Source organism: Salmo salar, unplaced genomic scaffold (assembly GCF_965601325.2).
Source record: "Salmo salar unplaced genomic scaffold, fSalSal1 ptg000686l, whole genome shotgun sequence".
NCBI lineage: Eukaryota > Metazoa > Chordata > Actinopteri > Salmoniformes > Salmonidae > Salmo > Salmo salar.
Genome location: NW_027675463.1, coordinates 216,057 through 233,453, shown reverse-complemented (window position 1 = coordinate 233,453; position 17,397 = coordinate 216,057). Strand labels below are relative to the sequence as shown.

The window sequence follows — 17,397 nt, the reverse complement described above, 5'->3', positions numbered from 1 at the left end:
AGAGAGAAGCTCTGCAGTGAGGTGGAAAGTTACTATGGATATTGCAGGAGTTTCCTCTTGAAATCAGACATGTCAGTGGTGAGGACAACTTGGTTGCTGATTGTCTCAAGGGTGGGCAGTTAAAAAGTTGAGTGTTTTGTGTTTAGCCAGTCCGTTGCCATGGATCACAATTTATTATGACTGCATGTTTTTCCGTATTGGAGATGAGTTTTGTTTGGGCTCGTTCCAAGGAGACGAGAGTTCTAGAAGCTAGTGGGATTTAGGAAGACGAGAGTTCTAGAAGTGTATATATATTGTCTTGAATTGTTGACAGCCAGTGGACACCATGTTTATATTGGTGAAGCATTGTAGTTGATTATAATGTGAATTGGAAGTTTTTTTCTGTTGTTGGTAAGCATTCTCTTAAGGTGTTACCGTCTTTGGTTTTTCCATTTATGTTTTGAGGTTTGGAATTTAGCACGTCTAGCTCGTTAGCTCGTTAGCCCGTCTAGCTTCGTTAGCCCGTCTAGCTCGTTAGCACGTCTAGCTCGTTAGCACGTCTAGCTCGTTAGCACGTCTAGCTCGTTAGCCCGTCTAGCTCGTTAGCCCGTCTAGCTCGTTAGCACGTCTAGCTCGTTAGCCCGTCTAGCCCGTTAGCACGTAGGACGCACTGATTGGTGTCACCTCGTTAGTCAGTATGTGTTACACCTGTGCTGGCTTGTCCATCTCGTTAGTGGGAAGGTGTTTCACCTGAGCTGGTCCAGGTTCTATTTAAGAGTGTCTGGCCCAGTGCTCCAGTTGTCTTGATACATGTGGAGAGTCAACACCTTTAGTTGCTCCACCTTTTTGGTTTGCTTCCTGTCTTTAAGTTTGGTGTGGGTTTTTATTTTGTTTTACTCTTCTTGGGCAGATTTAGTGGGTCTCATGGTGGGTGTCTTTTATGTCCCAGTTGTTGTTACTAGTCAACTTTCAGTGGACACTGAGAGCAAAACTGCAAGATTATGTTATAATACTTTTATTGCATCAAATGGTTGTTTTATGCAACAGAATAGAGGGTTCTTAGAACTATTGTGTCTGTGTGTTCTACTGAGGATGGGCCTCTGGGAGAAAACACTGACAGGAGATTTACAATGTCTTTTGGGTGATAAAACCTAAAGAGACTGCATTCCAGAACATGAGTTAATGTTTCTGTTCTATATGGTACCAGGGAGAGATGACCTCAGGGCCAGACCCTGGTCTCTACACAAAGAGTAGTGTTTTTACAGCAGATACTGTCTGCTGAGAATTATAAGTATCTTTCATACAAATCTTAACCTTGTGACCCGTTCTATACATCTGTTGTTGGTCATGTAGGTTGAAAGGGGTGTATCTTGGCTGTAAAAGACCTTTGTACTTTTGTCTCATGGCTCTCAATGAATCATCTGGGGGTGATTCATCTCTCAATGAATCATCTGGGGGTGATTCATCTCTCAACGAATCATCTGGGGGTGATTCATCTCTCAACGAATCATCTGGGGGTGATTCATCTCTCAACGAATCATCTGGGGGTGATTCGTCGACCAGCCATCATTATCGTAGAGCACTCAATTGATTCACCCTATATTTGCGTGTTGTATTGACCTGCTCCCTTATTAATAAGTGAATAAAGATTTAGTTTAAGATTAACTCTGACTTGTGTGATAAGTTTGTCTCTCCTCATTTGATATTAAAGAAATTAACCACATTTGGCGATGGGGATGTGAATCTTCTCTTGGTGACCGCTCCTGGTGACCTGGGTAAATGGTGGTCCAGGGATCCCTCTAACTTGGGATCTCAGGGAGACCACACTTCAGGAACGGAGCAGATGGTCCCACCTTTGATCTGAGAGGCAGCGAGCCGAGTATAGCTAACCATGAGATAGAAATGTGAAAATATTCCTGCAGGTTAAAATATTGTTGGAAAAACAACTACTTGATTAGGTACGTTTGGGAATAGCATTGTGTGACTGAGTCTTAATCTGATGTTTGGATAGTAACAGATCTGTAGTTCCTCATATAGAAATATGCTTAATCAGATGACTGACATGTGGATACATTTTAGTCATTTAGCAGATGTTATTATCCAGAGTGACTTACAGTAGTGAATGCATACATTTCATAAAAAAATTTTTTTTGTACTACCCCTCCGTGGGAATCGAACCCACAACCCTGGCGTTGCACACACCATGCTGGCGTTGCAAACACCATGCTCTACCAACTAACGTTATCTTGGGGTTCCGTTCCTTCACTGCCAACATAGAATATCACGGGGTGGTATTGAGAGGGGAATGATATTTTAGAAAGCAGAGGAAGGTCTATAGTTCCTGGGAGGCTTGATTTTGCCGTGGTCTCTGGGAGGTTAGAGAACCGTTGAGGATCCCATGGTCATTGTCCGGGAAACTAAAGTTTATTTTTGGTTCTGCTGGGAGGATGTTTGGAGAGATGCTTCGTAGCTATGGAGAGTCCCTGAAAAAGCAAATGGAATGGTTGTCGTGACTACCTGAGAATTTCTTACGTTTTATATGGGTTCTGTGAATATATGAAAATATGATGAATTGTATGTGTGTATAATGATTACTAGAGATTTGATGAAGTAATACTGGGAATATAATTAGATACAATTTAAACAACCCATATGTAGACGAACGTAGGTTTTGAGTTGGTATCTTTAATGGATCATATGATAAAGATGAGGTTTAAGCATTATTAAACTGTCTACAAAGTCTGGGCAGTTGTCTCAGAAACTGATGGGAGTGTGTCCACTTTAGGGTAAATTACCCTAACGATGTAACTATAAAACGCTTATTGGATTTTCTCCGTCCGGGTACTACATTTGAAATAAAACTGAAATGAAAAGGTCAATTCTGAAAATTCGGGGAGATGAGTGAGAACTGCTCTAGATTGGAAACTTACATTAATGAGTGTAAAGCCATGTTGGTCTTACTACACTTGCTAATTTTATTACAAAATACATTAGAGAAAGGGAAGGAATAAGAGCTGTTGTTGGCTTTATGGAAACGATATACAATATATGGGAAAGAATATAGTTGAGGAAATAATCCAAACCTAGTTGTGCCTAGTTAGGACATAACGTTAGCTAGCTAGCTAACGGTACTGTACTGTAGCTCATACAACGCCGACGGTCAAACCCGGCTTTCTAATATTTACGTTCATTAACTATAGTAACGTTATGGAAGATATTCACAGAAAACCATCATTGTCTTCGTTATTCATTATTAGTATGTAATATTATTAGAATAAATTATTTCGAGACATATTCAGAGCCAAACATCAACCCAACTTAACCTTTTTAACTGTTGTCGCATCCAAACTTGTCACCATCGTTTTCAGTTGTAATTGCGAAGTTCCCGGAAGAAGTCCAGCAACAACGGAGGTTCCTCGATGAACCCACCTTCTAACAAGTTCTTTGAAGAACCTTTTGGGGCTGTTTTTCATTGACCAAGAACCCTACGGTTCTTAGGGGATCTGAGAACAACTCCAGTTGAACCCTTCATTTTTAGAGTGTAGTCGGCTCTATTTACTCTCAGATTCAAACATGATGATTAGTATCAACGATCAAGTCAGCTGCTGCTGCTCCAATACAGTATGAGGTGAGACGGTGAACTGATGTTGAACTGGGCAGTCAGCTGCTGCTGCTCCAATACAGTGTGAGGTGAGACGGTAAACTGATGTTGAACCGGGCAGTCAGCTGCTCCAATACAGTATGAGGTGAGATGGTGAACTGATGTTGAACCGGGCAGTCAGCTGCTGCTGCTCCAATACAGTATGAGGTGAGACGGTGAACTGATGTTGAACCGGGCAGTCAGCTGCTGCTGCTCCAATACAGTATGAGGTGAGACGGTGAACTGATGTTGAACCGGGCAGTCAGCTGCTGCTGCTCCAATACAGTATGAGGTGAGACGGTGAACTGGGCAGTCAGCTGCTGCTGCTCCAATACAGTATGAGGTGAGACGGTGAACTGATGTTGAATCATAATGATTAAGTTAATTAAAATGAATTAGTGAAACTATTAAAAAATAGTATTTGTCATATTAAATATATTACTCTATTGTTATCAGATAGAAACATCATGGAATATTGTACATCATATTAAATATTTTACTGTATTGTTATCATATAGAAACATCATGGAATATTATACATCATATTAAATATATTACTCTATTGTTATCATATAGAAACATCATGGAATATTATACATCATATTAAATATATTACTCTATTGTTATCATATAGAAACATCATGGAATATTATACATCATATTAAATATATTACTCTATTGTTATCATATAGAAACATCATGGAATATTGTACATCATATTAAATATATTACTCTATTGTTATCATATAGAAACATCATGGAATATTATACATCATATTAAATATATTACTCTATTGTTATCATATAGAAACATGATGGAATATTGTACATCATATTAAATATATTACTCTATTGTTATCATATAGAAACATCATGGAATATTATACATCATATTAAATATATTACTGTATTGTTATCATATAGAAACATCATCATCCTTGGTACATCCCTACCCTAAACCCTAACCTTAACCCCTACCTTAACCATTTAAAATGTCAACTTCAACGGGCTAGGGACATCCCAAGGATGTATCTCTACCTGAAAATACATGATCTAAGTGATTGATAGTTGGTATTCAGCAGTCATAAAGCCTTATTTACTTTAATGAACTACTAAAATTGTGATTTTGTCAGACAGCATAGACAGCAGCTCTACACTTTATTGACTGACTGATCCATTCATCCTTCCATCCCTACTCAGCCTTCCTCTCCTCTGAAGACCCAGTGAGGGTGGAGCTCAGTCAGAGAGCTGTTGAGGGACTGGTTAGGAAGAACACTTCTACAGCCAGAGAGGTGAGAGGTCACACATGGTTTAGATGGTAAATATTTATGTCCCCTTAGCGGTTCATCACGTCAGCTAAAGGGAATATGTTCCATCATCTATATTTATTTACATTAGTGCAAATTGTCCACTGATATGGGTGTAATTTCTCACCCCTTTTGGCTGTATGAAAGTTAATTTCCCCTCAGGCACACACATTTCTTCTTTGTTATTACCCGAGCCACTGCCTGTTCAGCCTGCTATCATCCAGAAGGTGAGGTCAGTACAGGTGCATCAAAGCTGGAACTGAAAGACTGAAAAACAGCTTCTATCTCCAGGCCATCAGACTGATAAACAGCTTCTATCTCCAGGCCATCAGACTGATAAACAGCTTCTATCTCCAGGCCATCAGACTGTTAAACAGCTTTTATCTCCAGACCATCAGACTGATAAACAGCTTCTATCTCCAGGCCATCAGACTGTTAAACAGCTTCTATCTCCAGGCCATCAGACTGTTAAACAGCTTCTATCTCCAGGCCATCAGACTGTTAAACAGCTTCTATCTCCAGGCCATCAGACTGTTAAACAGCTTCTATCTCCAGACCGTCAGACTGTTAAACAGCTTCTATCTCCAGGCCGTCAGACTGTTAAACAGCTTCTATCTCCAGACCATCAGACTGTTAAACAGCTTCTATCTCCAGGCCGTCAGACTGGTAAACAGGCATCATGAAATCATTGGCCCTTTAATAATGTTTGCATATCATTTCTCATCTCATATGTATAAACTGTATCTCAGTCTATGCTGCTCTGACATTGTTTATCCATATATTTATATATTCCTAATTCCATTCCTTTACTTAGATTTGTGTGTATTAGGTATTTGTTGTGAAATTGTTAGATATTAATTGTTAGATATTACTGCACTGTGGGAACTAGAAGGACAAGCATTTCACTACACCTGCAATAACATCTGCTGAACACCTGTATGTGACCAACAACATTTGATTTATTATGAAGGTAATTTGTGTCAAATTTACTTTGCCCCTCATTCACCCCACCTCTTTACATTGCTGATGCATAATCAGTGGCCTGACTATGTCAAAGGCCCATCCTGGTAGATCTGAACCTAATGCAGCTTGGAGTGATCGGATGACAGAAGTCACATTTAGGTGCCAGGTGTAACTGAGGCCATAGATGCTCCATATCCATTACTTGAGTGTTTTGTATAATATGACTAAATGTGTTTTTGTGTTGCAGGGTGTCGTGTCTTTGGGGTACGATTAAACTGAAGACATGTTTATCAATTAACTCCCTGTAATTATTATCACGCGATTAAACTGATTAATCGTTTAATTGTAATTAACTAGGAGATCGGGGCACCAAGGAAAATATTCAGATTACAAAGTTATAATTTTCCTAATATAACTTTCCTATATTATAACATTATATATTATAGTATAGGCCGATTATCTTCTGGTTTAAATGGTGTATTTTACCTCGCGTCCAGTCTCATTCCAAACGTCGTAAATTGTTGTATCTGCACGAACCCAGTCTTTACTAAAATCATCCATACATCAATTGTCTTAAAATCATTTATTTACTAAACTAAGTAATTCACAGAAAGTATACAAACAGTAATTATCATCACAAAGAATTGGTAGAGTAATGTGCTTTAGTGGTCTAAACAGGCCTGGCGGCCTGTTGAACAAAGGGTCATAAACGGTCAGCTGAGGAGACACACAAGAGTTCATTAATATTAACAATTGACATGCTAATCCTTTGTACATGAACGCTCACTCATTCGGGAACAACTGCAATCAATATATATTTACGCTCAGTGTGTCGTCGGGATCCTTGTTGAAGAGTCGTTCTGTTGGAGAGTTTTGTCTCTCTCTCTCTCTCTCGGTTAGAATGGATCTTTCAAAGCGACATTCATTAATGTCGTCATAGAATAGATGTTTCGTCGGTCTTCGCGTTCAATGATATAATTTCTAGCTGCAGACTATTAATTAATATCAAAGACTTGTTCTTATTCTGTTGGTCTCGATAGTCTAAAAGTTAACCACGTGGTATAGTTCACTTTCAGTAGAGTACTTGGATGGTCAAACCTATTGGCCAACTCACAATGGAGTGGAGGCCTGGTCTGGAGAAAAGTAAATCAGGGTGGGTTTTATAGTGACATAGAACAGCTTGTCACATGACGCCTGGTCCTGTATGGGTCCCTGGGGGCGTGCCGATGACTGAGTTAAGCTTGGTACAGGAATACAATTCTATCACATTAACATCAGTACATAGCATCTCAATGTATTACAAAAGCTTTATCCTTATTAATACATTCTATACAACCATGTGGATGCAAGTCTCATCGCTGAGGCTATTATATAAACAGTTTTATGGTAATATGGCTATGTTGTCTCTTCTGAGTATCACAAAATTGTACCAAGCGGACCAGTTCGTAGCTGGATTCTTCACCAATCTTCCATACCTTCTCCAGAACACAAATGTCGCTTGGCTCCCCAATTCTGTGAGTTGGAAGAATTTCCTGTGTCTCTCTATGGGCCATGTGGCAAGAGATTCTCCTCAGAGTTTTTACAACCCTTTCACACAGGGCCTGGGTGGGGTAAGGTAGGTTGGGGGATGGTGTAAGGGGGGAGGGGGTCAACTGTCCTCCCTGTACTCAAAGAGGCCAACGTCATGACAAGGGGCAGTCAGAAATGGAACAGCAAGGCCACAGAACATGACATAATCAGAGCTGTGGGAGACCACCTCAAGCCCCTGGTAGAGCCGGGGGTGGTGTTTACCACTCCACCACGCCTTCAGCAGGCTGGAAAAGTTGGATTGATACCGTTTTTCGGACCAAGAGTCTGTTGCTTGGTCAGTCATTGGGTTCATTCAATAGTTATTTATACAGCACATGTCAGACATGGATGCAACACAATGGCTTCACAGGAAAAAACTATGAAAATAATCAGAAATATTTAGTACACAAATATGAGGATAAAAAACAATAATAACAACTGAAAGACTAATGAGCATTGTAAGGAAATGCCATTGATTAAAATATCAACAATATGATGCAATATCCAACCCAAAATATAACTTGTTTTTTAGGAGGGGCTCTGAAAGACACTATGGGGGTGTCCACTGAAAGTTGACTAGTAACAACAACTGGGACATAAAAGACACCCACCATGAGACCCACTAAATCTGCCCAAGAAGAGGAAAACAAAAGAAAAACCCACACCAAACTTAAAGACAGGAAGCAAACCAAAAAGGTGGAGCAACTAAAGGTGTTGACTCTCCACATGTATCAAGACAACTGGAGCACTGGGCCAGACACTCTTAAATAGAACCTGGACCAGCTCAGGTGAAACACCTTCCCACTAACGAGATGGACAAGCCAGCACAGGTGTAACACATACTGACTAACGAGGTGACACCAATCAGTGCGCCCAACGAGCTAGACGTACTAACGAGCTAGACGTGCTAACGATTTGACGTGCTAACGAGCTATACGTGCTAAAGTCCAACCTCAAAACATAAATGGAAAAACCAAAGCCTGTAACACCTTCCCCCTTAAGACAACAAATATATCCTATATTTTTTTTGGACAAGTTTGCCTACCACCAACAGAAAACAACTTACTTTCCCAATATAATCAACCACAATGCTTCACCTTCACCAATATAAACATTTACATTTACATTTTAGTCATTTTAGCAGACGCTCTTATCCAGAGCGACTTACAGTAGTGAATGCATACATTTCATACATTTTTTTTTTTTTTTTTTTTCTGTGCTGGCCCCCCGTGGGAATCGAACCCACAACCCTGGCGTTGCAAACACCATGCTCTACCAACTGAGCTACAGGGAAGGCTAACATGGTGTCTACTGGATGTCAACAATTAAAAACAAGAAAAAAACACGTATTTCTAAATAATAATATACAATCGTATCTTTTCTCCTTTTTCTTTCCATAGAATCCTAAAACTCACTAGCTTCTAGAACACTCGTCTTCCTAAAACTCACTAGCTTCTAGAACTCATCTTCCTACAGCCTTCCCTGTAGCTCAGTTGGTAGAGCGTGGTGTTTGCAACACCAGGGTTGTGGGTTTGATTCCCACGGGGGGCCAGCAAAAAAATTATGAAATTGTATGAAATGTATGCATTCACTACTGTAAGTCGCTCTGGATAAGAGCGTCTGCTAAATGACAAAAATGTAAAAAAAATGTAAAACTCACTAGCTTCTAGAACTCTCCTCTTCCTAAAACTCACTAGCTTCTAGAACTCTCGTCTTCCTAAAACTCACTAGCTTCTAGAACACTCGTCTTCCTAAAACTCACTAGCTTCTAGAACTCTAGTCTTCCTAAAACTCACTAGCTTCTAGAACTCTAGTCTTCCTAAAACTCACTAGCTTCTAGAACTCTCGTCTTCCTAAAACTCACTAGCTTCTAGAACTCTAGTCTTCCTAAAACTCACTAGCTTCTAGAACTCTCATCCACTTGGAACAAGCCCAAACAAAACTCATCTCCAATACGGAAAAACATGCAGTCAAAATAAATTGTGATCCATGGCAACGGACTGGCTAAACACAAAACACAAAACTTTTTAACTGCCCACCCTTGAGACAATCAGCAACCAAGTTGTCCTCACCACAGACATGTCTGATTTCAAGAGGAAACTCCTGCAATATCCATAGTAACTTTCCACCTCACTGTGGAGCTTCTCTCTCTTTTCAGGGTTCACTAGATAGGCATGTTGTTGGATCGGGGCCCAGTCCCCAATGTCATGCTCTAGTACATTTGGGTTGGCACATCTGAGAATGAACCCTGATATTCTAAAAGCAGGGAAACAATGTCAATATAATTGTAGCAAAAATTGTCAGTTGGTTACATGAAGAATTATCATTACTAAATGTTACATGAATTGTACATAATGTAAATATTAAATATTTGATTGCATGTCTTATATTCAAAGTCTTTTCAATTACATTTTGCTAGGTGGGATAGCCCAATGTCAAAACACAGTTTTAACGTGTCCAAATCAATAACCAATATGCAGAAACAGTTTGTGATATATCACTGATATCGATTAGGGGGGAAATCAGGTTGTACGTGTTGAAACTAACACAACTAAAACAAGGGAATGGGAGATATATTTTACCTCACTGATTAGAGGACAACCTGCAGAAGACAGTCAGCTACATTTTGGAGTGATGCATTTAAATGTAGGGGTCACTGAACAAAGGCACACAACACTTTTTTGTCATAACTCATCGATATCATGTTGAAATCATTTGTGTGAAAGAAGGGAGATGAGGTTGCACGTCCTGTTAAAACTAACAGCTCAAAAACCACATGGAATCTGGGAATAATGTGTACATCACTGGTTAGAGGACAATTTGTAGAAAACAGCTAGCTACATTTTGAAGTGTTGCATTTTGATTCAAGTGGGTCACCAACGTGGTAAGTGTAACACAGCTCTTTTTTTGTTAGTCACTTTTTGTTAAATCTCATAAATAGTAACTCTTCCATTTCAGAGCCTGGATTTTCCCCCCTGAGGCTAAAATCCATATCATGTTGAAATCAATAGAACAGGGGACAAACGTTTAGGGTTCTACATTGTGACATCATTAAAATACTCCTACAATGTTAAAACATTCTACATTGTGACATTAATTCATTGATATCATGAAACAACTCCTTCATGTATTTTCTGATGTTTGATCAGAGATCTTTAATCAGATTATCTCTGGTCACAGCTATAAGATTTCTCTACTGTGTGTGTTCTCTGGTGTACTGTCAGACCGCTAGATGAAACAAAACTCTTCCCACATTGACCACAGATATAAGGTTTCTCTCCTGTGTGTGTTCTCTGGTGTAAAGTCAGCTGGCCAGATGAAACAAAACTCTTCCCACATTGATCACAGCTATAAGGTTTCTCTCCTGTGTGTGTTCTCTGGTGTAAAGTCAGCTGGCCAGATGAAATAAAACTCTTCTCACATTGACCACAGATATAAGGTTTCTCTCCTGTGTGTGTTCTCTGGTGTGATACCAGATGGCCAGATCGACCAAAACTCTTCCCACATTGATCACAGTTATAAGGTTTCTCTCCTGTGTGTGTTCTCTGGTGTACAGTCAGAGAGCTAGATATAGTAAAACTCTTCCCACATTGATCACAGCTATAAGGTTTCTCTCCTGTGTGTATTCTCTGGTGCACTCTCAGAGTTTCAGATTGACTAAAACTCTTCCCACATTGATCACAGCTGTAAGATCTCTCTCCTGTGTGTGTTCTCTGATGCATTTTAATGCCTGATGAGGTGAATCTCTTCCCACAGTCAGAGCAGCAGTGAGTTCTCTTCCCTGTGGATCTCTGCAGGTGTTTCTTGAGGTGTTCTGATCTGGAGAGACTCTTCTCTGCCTCTTCAGCATCACGAGGTTGTTGAGGCGCCCCAGAGGATCCACGATAGTCCCGTCTCTCTCCTGTGTGAACAACAAAGTCAGACAGATGATTAAAGGCCCACAACAGCGGTAACCCACTGTAAAAGGTGATGCCAACAGCGGAGCCATGATATTGGACAACAATTGACGTCTGTAATGAATGTTAAAATTATTTGATATTTGCCTTAAAATGAGCAAGAAAAGTTATATTTTGTCTTGTTTTCACATTAGTAGTGAAATCGATGATTGCAGGCTAGAAATAAGTTATTCATGTTGTTGAAACTCTAAGCAGTGTGCCAGACGACTTTTGGTCTCCAATATAGGCCCCTTTCTGTGTTTGCTAAAATTGCGGCATGAGGGCAATGCGCAGAAACTCCTCCCTGCTAATGAGGAAACCGATAGTTATTACATTTACATTACATTTAAGTCATTTAGCAGAAGCTCTTATCCAGAGCGACTTACAAATTATGGATGTAGTATATCTGGTAATGAGGAAACTACTAGTTATGGATGTAGTATATCTGGTAATGAGGAAACCACTAGTTATGGATGTAGTATATCTGGTAATGAGGAAACCACTAGTTATGGATGTAGTATATCTGGTAATGAGGAAACCACTAGTTATGGATGTAGTATATCTGGTAATGAGGAAACCACTAGTTATGGATGTAGTATATCTGCTAATGAGGAAACCACTAGTTATGGATGTAGTATATCTGGTAATGAGGAAACCACTAGTTATGGATGTAGTATATCTGGTAATGAGGAAACCACTAGTTATGGATGTAGTATATCTGCTAATGAGGAAACCACTAGTTATGGATGTAGTATATCTGGTAATGAGTAAACCACTAGTTATGGATGTAGTATATCTGGTAATGAGGAAACCACTAGTTATTTTTGTAAAGTTATTTTTGAATCTGGCAATGCGGTTGCATTCACGAGATGTTAATCTATAATTCTTTGAATGACAATATTATATTTTACCAATGTTTTTGAATAGTAATATTTTAATTTGTTGTGCTGATTCACTGGTGGTATTGGACGGAAAATATTTTCTGAACATCACCGCCATTGTAAAATTCTGTTTTTGGATATAAATATAAACTTGATAGAACAAAAAATGCATGTGTTGTCTAACATAATGTCCTAGGAGTGTCATCTGATGAAGATTGTCAAAGGTTAGTGCATAATTTTTGCTGGTTTTCTGCTTTTGGTGACGCCTGTCTTTGCATTGAAAATAGCTGTATGTAATGTTTTGTCAATGTACTGTCCTAACATAATCTAACTTTATGCTTTCGCCGTAAAGCCTTTTTGAAATCGGACAACGTGGTTAGATTAAGGAGATGTTTATCTTTCAAAGGGTGTAAGATAGTTGTATGTTTGAGAAATTTGAATTATGATATTTAATTGTTTTCAAATTTGGCGCCCTTGATATTTCACTGGCTGTTGATAGTGTGTACCGGGGGTGGGACGCTAGCGTCCCACGTAGCCCATAGAAGTTAATGCACCACCACTAATGAGTTGTGGAGCATCTCAAAGCAAATGTTTCTTCACCTCAAACAGCAAGTGCACCTCAGCCACGCTCAAGGTCCTAAACGATATCTTAACCGCCATCGATAAGAACCAATACTGTGCAGCCGTATTCATTGACCTGGCCAAGGCTTTCGACTCTGTCAATCACCACATCCTCATCGGCAGACTCAACAGCCTTGGTTTCTCAAATGACTACCTCGCCTGGTTCACCAACTACTTCTCTGATAGAGTTCAGTGTGTCAAATCGGAGGGCCTGTTGTCCAGACCTCTGGCAGTCTCTATGGGGGTGCCACAGGGTTCAATTCTTGGGCCGACTCTCTTCTCTGTATACATCAATGATGTCGCTCTTGCTGCTGGTGATTCTATGATCCACCTCTACGCAGACGACACCATTCTGTATACTTCTGGCCCTTCTTTGGACATTGTGTTAACAACCCTCCAGACGAGCTTCAATGCCATACAACTCTCCTTCCGTGGCCTCCAACTGCTCTTAAATACAAGTAAAACTAAATGCATGCTCTTCAACCGATCGCTGCCTGCACCTGCCCGTCCGTCCAGCATCACTACTCTGGACAGTTCTGACTAAGAATATGTGGACAACTACAAATACCTAGGTGTCTGGTTAGACTAAACTCTCCTTCCAGACTCACTATAAGCATCTCCAATCCAAAGTTAAATCTAGAATTGGCTTCCTATTTCGCAACAAAGCATCTTTCATTCATGCTGCCAAACATACCCTCATAAAACTGGCCATCCTACCGATCCTCGACTTCGGCGATGTCATTTACAAAATAGCCTCCAATACCCTACTCAATAAATTGGATGCAGTCTATCACAGTGCCATCCGTTTTGTCACCAAAGTCCCATATACTACCCATCACTGCGACCTGTACGCTCTCGTTGGCTGGCCCTCGCTTCATACTCGTCGCCAAACCCACTGGCTCCAGGTCATCTACAAGACCCTGCTAGGTAAAGTCCCCCCTTATCTCAGCTCGCTGGTCACCATAGCAGCACCCACCTGTAGCACGCACTCCAGCAGGTATATCTCCCTGGTCACCCCCAAAGCCAATTCCTCCTTCGGCCGCCTCTTCTTCCAGTTCTCTGCTGCCAATGACTGGAACGAACTACAAAAATCTTGCTTTTACCTGCCTTATCTCACCTCATTTGCTCACATTGTATATAGACTTATTTTTCTACTGTATTATTGACTGTATGTTTGTTTTACTCCACGTGTAACTCTGTGTTGTTGTATGTTGTCGAACTGCTTTGCTTTATCTTGGCCAGGTCACAATTGTAAATGAGAACTTGTTCTGAACTTGCCTACCTGGTTAAATAAAGGTGAAATAAAAAATAAAATAAAAGATCAATGTCCCTGTTTTATTAGATAGTACTCACTGTATTTACTAGTGTTAATCAGATCAATGTCCCTGTTTTATTAGATAGTACTCACTGTATTTACTGGTGTTAATCAGATCAATGTCCCTGTTTTATTAGATAGTACTCACTGTATTTACTGGTGTTAATCAGATCAATGTCCCTGTTTTATTAGATAGTACTCACTGTATTTACTGGTGTTAATCAGATCAATGTCCCTGTTTTATTAGATAGTACTCACTGTATTTACTGGTGTTAATTAGATCAATGTCCCTGTTTTATTAGATAGTACTCACTGTATTTACTGGTGTTAATCAGATCAATGTCCCTGTTTTATAAGATAGTACTCACTGTATTTACTGGTGTTAATCAGATCAATGTCCCTGTTTTATAAGATAGTACTCACTGTATTTACTGGTGTTAATCAGATCAATGTCCCTGTTTTATTAGATAGTACTCACTGTATTTACTGGTGTTAACCAGATCAATGTCCCTGTTTTATTAGATAGTACTCACTGTATTTACTGGTGTTAATCAGATCAATGTCCCTGTTTTATAAGATAGTACTCACTGTATTTACTGGTGTTAATCAGATCAATGTCCCTGTTTTATTAGATAGTACTCACTGTATTTACTGGTGTTAATCAGATCAATGTCCCTGTTTTATTAGATAGTACTCACTGTATTTACTGGTAATAATCAATTCTCCAGTCTTCTCTTCTTCGTCCTCCTCTAATGTGACAGTAATCTCCCCCTCTTCATCCTTCATTCCAAAAACGTCTTCATCTTCTTTCACAGTAACATCCTCCTCCTCTTTCACTCTGAACGCGTCTTTCTCTTCTTCTTTCACTGAAACGTCTTTCTCTTCTTCTTTCACGGTAACAGCCTCACCCTCTACTTCTTGTTTTTGTATTGTAACATCTTTCTCTTCTTCCTCCTCTTTCACCAGAGTTTCTTTCTCCGTCCAGCAGACCTCTTCTTTAACAGGAGGAGAGTAGCTTAGTGAACTCATGGTCGGGGATAATAGCTAGTTAGCATTAGCGACTAGACTAGTGCTAACTTAACCACCCAGCTAGTTGACTTACAACGTAAATATTAAATTAAATGGGGTAGCTAGTTGTTTCCACATAAGTATGTTTAAATCATAGTAGCAAATAAACCACGAAATTGCCTAAAGAACTTGAATGTTCCGACTTTGTCGGCTAGCGAGCTACCGAGGTGGCTGCAGTTGTTGAAGAAGAGTTCCGTCCACTAGATTATACGTCACACTAGAAACATCGCCTGAAAGACACATATCGCCATCTGCTGTCTGGAGGGAGGAAACGCAGTTGAGGAGGGAAAACTATTTTTATTCTTCATTGAATTATAATATTATAAAGCATTTTAGGGAAACGTTTTTTTCCTCTCCATTAAATATGAATATTATATCAACACGTATAAAGAGCAACAAGTGTTGTTTGATTAGTTCAGATTTTTTTTATGAGAATTTAAAACAAACTTAACCTCTACTCCACATCTGTATTTCTGATTCAGTGAAATAACTAGATATCAAAATAAGCACCTAGTTATTGATACCCTTGATAAAGATGAGCAAAAATTACTGTATAAAATAAATAAATAAACTTTACCCACTACCAGGATATTTTAGCCCAAAACCTGGTTACCTCTCTGCTAGGAGGCTGAGACTTGGCCATAAGAGGATCTTCCAGCAAGACACATCAACATCCACAAAGAAATGGTTAATTGGGCACAAAATCAACATTTTCAATTGCCATCTCAGTCTTCAGACTCATAAAACATTTCAGTGTCATTATCCTCCCAAGGGGAGGGTGCTGGAGTATTGAAAACATGGGTGGCAATAATTCAGACCCCTACCTTTTGAGAATTACATGTTAAATTAAATCTCTTTTTCTGAACAATTGTATTAGTTTAAAATAATATAGGACTAGCTATAGGACTAGGTCTATACTGCTCCTACATGGTGTAACAATACATCATGTAGATGTATATAATGAACAGACTAGGTCTATACTGCTCCTACATGGTGTAACAATACATCATGTAGATGTATATAATGAACAGACTAGGTCTATACTGCTCCTACATGGTGTAACAATACATCATGTAGATGTATATAATGAACAGACTAGGTCTATACTGCTCCTACATGGTGTAACAATACATCATGTAGATATATACTACCGTTCAAAAGTTTGGGGTCACTTAGAAATGTCCTTGTTTTTTAAAGAAAGCACATTTTTCATCCATTAAAATAATAATAAAATTTATCAGACCAATCTTCCCTCCCCTTAACATTGGGTTTGATTCAGACCCTGTCAGTGTACCAGGTGGACCTTGGGTTGATCCAGACCCTGCCAGTGTACCAGGTGGACATTGGGTTGATTCAGGCCCTGTCAGTGTACCAGGTGGACATTGGGTTGATTCAGGCCCTGTCAGTGTACCAGGTGGACATTGGGTTGATTCAGACCCTGCCAGTGTACCAGGTGGACGTTGGGTTGATTCAGACCCTGTCAGTGTACCAGGTGGACATTGGGTTTGATTCAGACCCTGTCAGTGTACCAGGTGGACATTGGGTTGATTCAGACCCTGTCAGTGTACCAGGTGGACATTGGGTTTGATTCAGGCCCTGCCAGTGTACCAGGTGGACATTGGGTTTGATTCAGACCCTGTCAGTGTACCAGGTGGACATTGGGTTGATTCAGACCCTGCCAGTGTACCGGATGGACATTGGGTTGATTCAGACCCTGTCAGTGTACCAGGTGGACATTGGGTTTGATTCAGACCCTGCCAGTGTACCAGGTGGACATTGGGTTTGATTCAGACCCTGTCAGTGTACCAGGTGGACATTGGGTTTAATTCAGACCCTGTCAGCATGGCCAGAAATGTATTCCAAGGTCAGTAACTTATAACCACAGAACCACCCCAGACCTTTCATGCATGACTAAAAACACCTAAGTATTAGATTTACTGCCATGGTCTAGTATGTCACTGCATCAGACACCAGTCACAATGCTGGCTGAGGTACGAGTAAAACATGACATATTATTTCCTAACCGTTCACAATGCTGGCTGAGGTACTAGTAAAACATGACATATTATTTCCTAACCATTCACAATGCTGGCTGGGGTACGAGTAAAACATGACATAT

At 39.9% G+C, this 17,397-nt stretch overlaps 1 long non-coding RNA gene across 1 annotated transcript in view; it reads right to left on the bottom strand.

Annotated features, from left to right (window-relative positions):
• Positions 1-15,429, bottom strand: part of LOC145877105 (uncharacterized) — a 201,731-nt gene extending 186,302 nt beyond the window's left edge. The window contains exon 1 of the long non-coding RNA XR_014391573.1: positions 14,909-15,429. This is a non-coding gene — a long non-coding RNA (uncharacterized LOC145877105). The remainder of the gene's footprint in view (positions 1-14,908) is intronic.
• Between the last annotated feature and the right edge of the window lie 1,968 nt (positions 15,430-17,397).